Source organism: Mauremys mutica, chromosome 16, assembly GCF_020497125.1.
Source record: "Mauremys mutica isolate MM-2020 ecotype Southern chromosome 16, ASM2049712v1, whole genome shotgun sequence".
NCBI classification, from domain to species: domain Eukaryota; kingdom Metazoa; phylum Chordata; order Testudines; family Geoemydidae; genus Mauremys; species Mauremys mutica.
In genome coordinates, this window is record NC_059087.1 from 22,899,509 (window position 1) to 22,907,402 (window position 7,894).

Below are 7,894 nucleotides of genomic sequence, written 5' to 3' on the forward strand. Positions count from 1 at the left end.
GGGATTTGGGCATCTGAGTGTTAAAGACAGGAACACTTCTCAAGCTGCTTTCAATTAAGCCTACAGCTGTTGGGGGACATGGTTCAGACCTGGGTCTGGGTTTGCAGCAGGCTAGTGGGTCTGTCTCAAACCAGGCAGGGCACTGAAGTCCCAAGCTGCCAGGGCAGGAAAGCAGGGGCAGAAGTAGTCTTGCCACATTAGGCAGCAGTTCCCAAGGAGGTTTCTGTGATCCAATCAGTCACAGGTGCCTACCTGTTTCAGCACTGCGCTGTGCCCCAGAAGTGGCCAGCAGCGGGTTTGGCTTCTTGGCAGGGGGGCCCTGCCCCAATTACTGGCGCTACACTCCCATTGGCTGGGAACTGATGGGGGCGGTGCTTGTGGGTGAGGACCACACTCGGCCACTTGCGCACCTCCGCCTACAAGCCGGACCTGCTGCTGGCTGCTTCCAGGGCACAGCATGCTCTGTGGTGCCAGGACAGGCAGGAAGCCTGCCTCTGCACCCTGGCTGTGCTGCTGACTGGGAGCCGCCAGATGTAAATCTGTGCCCCAACCCCATGCTCCAGCCCTGAGCCCCTCCAACCCAGAACCCCTTTCTGCACCCCAAACTGTTCACGCAAGAGCTTGGATCCCCTCCTGCACCCCAACACCCTGCCCCAGCCCTAAGCCCCCCCCAAACCCAGAACCCCTTCCTGAGCCCCAAATCCCTCATCTTCAGCCATGCCCCTAAGCCTGTGCCCCAGGCAAGAGCCCTGACCCCCTCCTGCATCCCAGCCCCCTGTCCCAGACCAGAGCCCCCTCCTACACCCTGAACCCCTCATTCCTAGCCCCACCTTGCAGCCCTCACCCGAGCCAGTACCACACCCCAAACCCCTCATCCTCAGCTCCTTTGGCTCATGAGCATCAACAATTTTCTTCAAAATTGAAAACCACTGGTTTAGTCCATGTTCCTGAGGTGCTTGTTTTTCCTTTTCTTGTGTGAAAATAAAAGTTGTGTGAAAGAGATCAAGCTGTGAACGATCCAGTATGACGTTAATTTGATAATTTACATTTTTTCCCCTCACCACGGCATTTTATAGGGTCAATACAATTGGCTAATTAGCATAAAATATCCCAGAATGCTTCAGTATCTCTTCTTGTCTTGAATTTGGGAATAAAATTAGTGACAGTCAAAGTCTGTGTAAATTTCTTATTGCTTAATTATAATAGAGATAGGTTTACATTAACCTGCTGGAGGAAAGTTTCCGGGGCATATTGAGGGCTGGTGAAAACTCCCTTTAACCTTAAGGAGTGATCAGATTTTAGTGGTTTGTAAAATCAGAAAGTTTTCTTTAGCTTTGCGCAGTGGCAGTATCGTAGCCAATGAGGTTAATCCGAGGCGCGATTATTGCTAGTTGAAAACTTTTCCCAATACCCCGCCGTGACGACTTGAAATATAGTCGGCATTGGCAATTTTTGACAGTCTCCTGTGAGACTGATATTGTTGTTATAAAATCAGAATTTATTGGTTTTTATTGTAATAGGCTTTTAAATATATTTGGGCTTTGTGTATCGCTAATGGCAGGCGACGTTATTTTAACTAGCAAAGTGTTCAGTGCTTTTTTGCTGTTTTCTCTAGGGTGAATCATGATCTGTACTGCGTGAAGGGAATGCTTTGTTTGTTTAACCAGTAAACATCTCTTAGTAATTCAGTTTTTAGCTCCCTTCGCAGATACAGCTGTCTCATAGGAGTCCCTGTACGGTATGGCTTCCCAGGGCACCGTGGCGGGGGCAGTGAACTCCGGGTATCAATCTCTTCGGGCCGGGTGACCCGAGTATTAACCCCCTACTCGTGGCGGAGCGGAGGATATTACTCTGAGTACTCGGGTCTTCCGCCGCGCCGCGGGGATTAGTGTTGTGTACAAATAGAGCAGAGCTACAACTTGTGATGCTCCCCGCGCAGAAGGGTTGAAGGACCCAGGGGAAAGGATGGGGGCCCTCAGCCGGTTGTCCCCCGCCCCGGGTAACGGATGGGGGGCGGTTCTCAGCGGCTTTTCCCCCGCCCCAGGAAACGGACGCGGGGGACGCTCCGCAGCGGCTTGTCTCCCGGTCGGACGGAAGTGAGGCTGTTCCCTCAGGCTGGCACAGGCGCGCCGCCCTTGCCCCCGCTCCGCTGTCCCGCAGGCTGACAAGCCAGGAAGCGGCGGCTCCCATTTCCCGGCCGCCGCCATTTTCCTCGCCCCATTCCCCAGTGCCTTCCTCACTCGTTTCCCGCCTTCTCCCTCCTCGGGAGCGAGAGTACAGCGGTTGACTCCGTCTCAGGCAGGCTCCAGCTTGGTGACGTAAACGTCTAATTTGCATAGAGACTCCCAGGGTTCTCTGCGGCGATCTGATCGTTTTGAGTGGCATGAAGGCGCTGAACCCCGCAACCCTGCTGCATTTGGCTGTCACTGCTGGGTGCCTGAGAGAGTGTTCCTCAGGGCGGCTCGTACCCGACTTGCCGCCACCTTATACTAGCGGTCCCCCTAACCCATCCGATTATGGCCCATCGAGGGGCGGCGTCGCCGAGGAGTTTATCGTTAGCTTTGCGCAGTGGCAGTATCGTAGCCAATGAGGTTAATCCGAGGCGCGATTATTGCTAATTGAAAACTTTTCCCAATACCCCGCCATGACGACTTGAAATATAGTCGGCATTGGCAATTTTTGACAGTCTCTACGGAGACTGAATGTGACTGTTGAACAACAGATTTAAATACGCTATTTTTTTCTGTGATTGGTGTAATAATTATGTTATGTAGTTCGTTGTATACTTTTCGGTTATTTAAATATAGCTACTTTGCTTGTTTGTTCTATCAGTATTTCTATTCGAGTGGCTTCTGCAAGTCTTTGTATGGTCTTCCTGTACTGCTTGCATTAAATCTTGTAATTTTTAAGGTATATAAAGTTCGTTGCATCTATAGGTGATAGGCTATGTATGTTTTATTCCCTTTATTTTTTGCTGCTGTCTATTCCTGTTAATGAAATATTTTAATAAATTGAGAGCAACTCTTAACAATTTTAAATAAATCTCATTTTGTTTTTCCCCCATTGAAAGGGGAATGTGGCCTGAAAATTAAAGGTGAGAAAGCAAAAAGATATAAAGTAAAAATAAAGACATTATATATGAAATAACAAGAAGTCCAGTGGCACTTTAAAGACTAACATATGTTGAAGGCCAATTTAGTCAGGATGGATGTAGTCCACTCCCAATAATTGATGAGATGTCAATATCAAGAGAGTTAAAATTGCTTTTGTAGTGAGCCAGCCTAGGGGGGCGCTAGGGGACGAGAGCTGAGGAAATGTTCTAAGGGTATGTCCAGACTACCCGCCCTATCGGCGGGTAGTGATCGATTTATCGATCCCCGAACGCACTCCCCGTCGACTCCGGAACCCCACCGGAGCGAGCGGGGGTAGCAGAGTCGATGGGGGAGCCACAGACATTGATCCCGCGCCGTGAGGACGGGAGGTAAGTCGGAATAAGATACTTCAACCTCAGCTACGGTATTCCCATAGCTGAAGTTGCGTATCTTACATCGACACCCCCTCCTAGTGTAGACCAGGCCTAAGTCAGCCATAAAAATGTTGGCATACTGTGAGGCCATGTGGGTACCCATAGCATTGCCACTGACTTGAAGGTATAGGTTGTCCCCAAATATGAAATGATTGTGGGTGAAGACAAAGTCACAAAGCTCAGGAACAAATCTACACAGAAACACACCTAGAGCCCTGAGCAGGGGTATTCTATGTGCTACCCAAGATCCATAAACCTGGAAATCCTTGATACCCCATCATCTCAGGCATTAGCACTCTTACAGCAGGATTATCTGGCTATTTGGACTCTCTCCTCAAACCCTATGCTACCAGTACTCCTAGTGATCTTCGAGACACCACTGACTTCCTGAGGAAACTACAATGCATTGGTGATCTTCCTGAAAACACCATCCTGGTGGTCACCATGGATGTAGGAGCTCTTTACACCAATATTCCACACGAGGATGGACTATGAGTTGTCACAAACAGTATCCCTGATGTAGCCACGGCACACCTGGTGACAGCTTTGTGACTTGTCCTCACCCACAACCATGTCAGATTTCCCTCTCTTTGTATTCACACCTCCTCATAAATTATTGGGAGTGGACTACATCCATCCTGACTAAATTGGCCTTCAGCATTGGCTCTCCACTTATAAGGCAACTCCCTTCTCCTCATGTGCCAATATATATTTATGCCTGTATCTGTAATTTTCACTCTATGCATCTGAAGAAGTGGGTTTTTTACCTTTTGCCCAAATAAATGTGTTAGTCTCTAAGGTGCCACTGGACTCCTCATTGTTTTTGTGGATACAGACTAACACAGCTACCTCTCTGATATATATGAAATAAAATCAGGCAGAGGCTAATACAGCCAGCAGGGAGAAGACTGGGATTTCTTTTACCAGAGGATTGAGAATGAAGAATTGGGGGTGACACACAAGACCCTTCTGGAGAGTTCAGAGATATTTCAATAGTTTCTAAAACCTGCTTTGAATATACCCATACTACGCCATATGATATCAAGCAATGTAATTAATTAGAAATATTAATTAGAATTTACTCACTTATAAAAGTGATCTTAGATTTTTACCATGAAAGAATGAAAGTTGTATGATAGATCAAACTGTAAATGATCCAGTATGACATCAATTTGATAATTTACATTGGAAGTCTTTTTCTAATTCAGTAGTCTAAGCTTTTTTCCTCGGCATTTTATAGGGTCAATACAATCAGCTAATTAGCATAAAATATCCCAGAATGCTTCAGTATCTTATCTTGTCTTTAAATTGGTAATAAAATTAGGGAAAGTCAAAGTCTGTGTAAATATCTTATTGCTTAATTATAACAGAGGTGGGTTTACACTGACCTGATGGAGGAAAGTTTTCAGGGCATTTTGAATGCTAGTGAAAACTCCCTTTAACCGAAAGGAGTGATCAGATTTTAGTGGTTTGTAAGATCAGAAAATTTTCTTTAGCTTTGCGCAGTGGCAGTATCGTAGCCAATGAGGTTAATCCGAGGCGCGATTATTGCTAGTTGAAAACTTTTCCCAATACCCCGCCGTGACGACTTGAAATATAGTCGGCATTGGCAATTTTTGACAGTCTCGTGTGAGACTGATATTGTTGTTATAAAATCAGAGTTTAAGTTTGGGCATTTACTACAGTTTGTGTAGTAGGTTTTTTAGGTGTTATCTGGGTTTTGAATACAGTTGATAGTAGATGATATATTGTTTTAACCAACAAGCATTAGGTGTTTTCTTTTATCTTCAATCATTACTTGTTACCAGTAAGTGCTGCTAAATATGGAAATGTAGGGAATGTTTTGTTTAACCAGTAAATGTCTCTCACTTATAAAAGTGATCTTAGACGTTTACCATGAAGAAACCACATCCTTTTATCTTAGAAAAAGCAGTTGCTGAGTAAGTGGTTAGTTGAAACATCCTAATGGGCTAAATTCTGTGTTGTGGCTGCCACTGTTTTGAATGCATAGCTATTATGCAGACAGTACCCATCTCACATCTTTCACATCATGATAGATTATCAGGTACTTACATCACATCACAGCCTTAGTTGCCATGGGTTGAATCCCTGTATTGAAGAGGGCATCTCCAATCCTTCATTTTGTGCAAATTTAGTGCAGCTTTTGAACTGTTGACTCATTGCCTATCTGACTCCCCTATCTCAAAGCTCAATTAACAAATTTATTCCTTATTTGCATGGCTAGGGACCCAGCACATTTGAGAGAAACAAATGGATGGTGTAAGTGGTTTGAGTAGAGAAGGGGGAGCCTGGAGCCTCTGACTGCCAGATACGGGGATTGAATGACAGGGGATGGATCACTTAATAAATTGCCTTGTTAGTAGGGCCAGGGTGGGGTAAAGAATCCTGCCTCTGTGCTGTACCTGCTCTAAGGAGAAACTGATGACTTTATGTCCCAGTGTTGCCCATCTGGCATCTTTCACCAGCAATGCAGTCACTTTCTTTAAGGTATGGCTCCACTGCTTACTCCTCCTGAGCTACAAAAACCTTCATAAATAACAGGAGTATTTGTGGCACCTTAGAGACTAACACATTTATTTGAGTGTAAGCTTCATCGGACGCATAGAATGGAACATATAGCGAGGAGATATATATATATACATACAGAGAACAGGAAACGGTGGGAGTTGCCCAACCAACGCTAAGAGGCTAATTAATTAAGATGAATTGTTGTCAGCAGGAGAAAAAAACTTTTGTAGTGATAATCAAGATGGCCCATTTAAGACAGTTTGACAAGATACTTAACATGGGGGAAATAGATTCAATGTTTGTAATGGCTCAGCCATTCACAGTCTCTATTTTGTAGTGATTAACATTACAAAAGTTTTTTTCTCCTGCTGACAACAGTTCATCTTAATTAGCCTCTTAGAGTTGGTTGGGCTACTCCCACTTTTTCCTGTTCTCTGTATGTATATATATCTCCTCACTATATGTTCCATTCTATGTGTCTGATGAAGGGGGGGGGGTAGCCCACGAAAGCTTACGCTCAAATAAATTTGTTCGTCTCTAAGGTGCCACAAGTACTCCTGTTATATTTGTGGATACAGACTAACACGGCTGGTACTCAAAAACCTTCATGTCTGCCTCCAGCCAGATAGTAACACATTGGGAGGGTGTTCTCTGGCTTGCCATTCCAGTCAGACAAAGTTCTCTACCGGAGCTGGAGAACTGCATTTGTTAGCACTAGATACCACACATGAGTGTGGGGTTTGAATGACAAACTAGCACATATGAAGTGGGAATTGATGTCTGTTCCTGAACCAAAGAAGTAGTTGGCAAGAATATTCATCTGAGGAGACATTGTGAAAAGGCATTGGAGGACTAAGAGCACCTAAATTAAGCTAGAGTGGCCTACATTACCGATTGGCCATGCTAATAGCTGGTATCTTGTGTGCGCTCATGTTTTAGCCTCTTCCAGTTAACTCAGGTTAAAAGTGCCAAAGCACTCAAGTGAGACAGTTTTGTGTATGGGTGGGACTTGAATTAAGGAGACCACTTGAATCTATAACTTGAGCTAACTTGCCATGAAGACAAGTCTTTAGAGTTTTGATTTAAAAGCTGTTTTACTGGAAAACCATATCACCAGTGGTGATGCCCCTGCCATTTCTACTTCACCAGGCATTTCACAGGGAGTTCAGTTCAGCAGCTAGAGCAAAGTCTGTTTCTTAAGGGCCCAATTCTGAGAGGTATTGAGGCCCATTAATTTCAATGGGAGCTGCAAGCAATCAATAACACCTAGGATTGAGCCAATTCTGCATTTGCCTTTCATGTCTTGACACATACTTGTTCAGAATCAATGAGGCCCTGGACTGTTGGTTTAATGTTGTGCTAATTTGCACGCTGAGATTTTAATAGGATGGCACTGGATGTAAATCAGCACAGAAATGGCCTTTAAAGCTAGTCCCTGGTGTCGCCTTCTTCTTGACTGTAACCTATCTGAATCTCTAAATCCATGATGTAGTCTTTCCAGCACACATGGCCTAATTCTCCATGAGGTGGTTAGTGATACACCTCTACCCCAATATAGCATGACCCAGTATAACACACCTTCAGATATAATGCTGTAAAGCAGTGCTCCAGGGGGTGGGGCTGCATGCTCCGGTGGATCAAAGCAGGTTTGATATAATGCAGATTCACCTATAATGTGGTAAGATTTTTTGGCTCCCGAGGACAGCATTATATCAGGGTAGAGGTGTATAACCTTTATCAACAGCTGTCATTATTGTTGTACTATTAATTTGTACATGGAATCAATGCTCATTGCTTCCAACCGAGAACTTAACAGGTTAGTTCAGCCTAGCCTACCTT

General features: G+C 44.9%; 3 non-coding genes across 3 annotated transcripts; all 3 read left to right on the forward strand.

The window, feature by feature from the left end:
• Positions 1–1,330: 1,330 nt before the first annotated feature.
• LOC123351302 lies at positions 1,331–1,471 on the forward strand. Its single transcript, XR_006573991.1, has one exon. It is a non-coding gene; the product is annotated as a U4 spliceosomal RNA (small nuclear RNA).
• Positions 1,472–2,557: 1,086 nt separating this feature from the next.
• Positions 2,558–2,698, forward strand: LOC123351301. The gene has a single exon (XR_006573990.1). It is a non-coding gene; the product is annotated as a U4 spliceosomal RNA (small nuclear RNA).
• Positions 2,699–5,020: 2,322 nt separating this feature from the next.
• Positions 5,021–5,161, forward strand: LOC123351303. The gene has a single exon (XR_006573992.1). It is a non-coding gene; the product is annotated as a U4 spliceosomal RNA (small nuclear RNA).
• Positions 5,162–7,894: the final 2,733 nt, after the last annotated feature.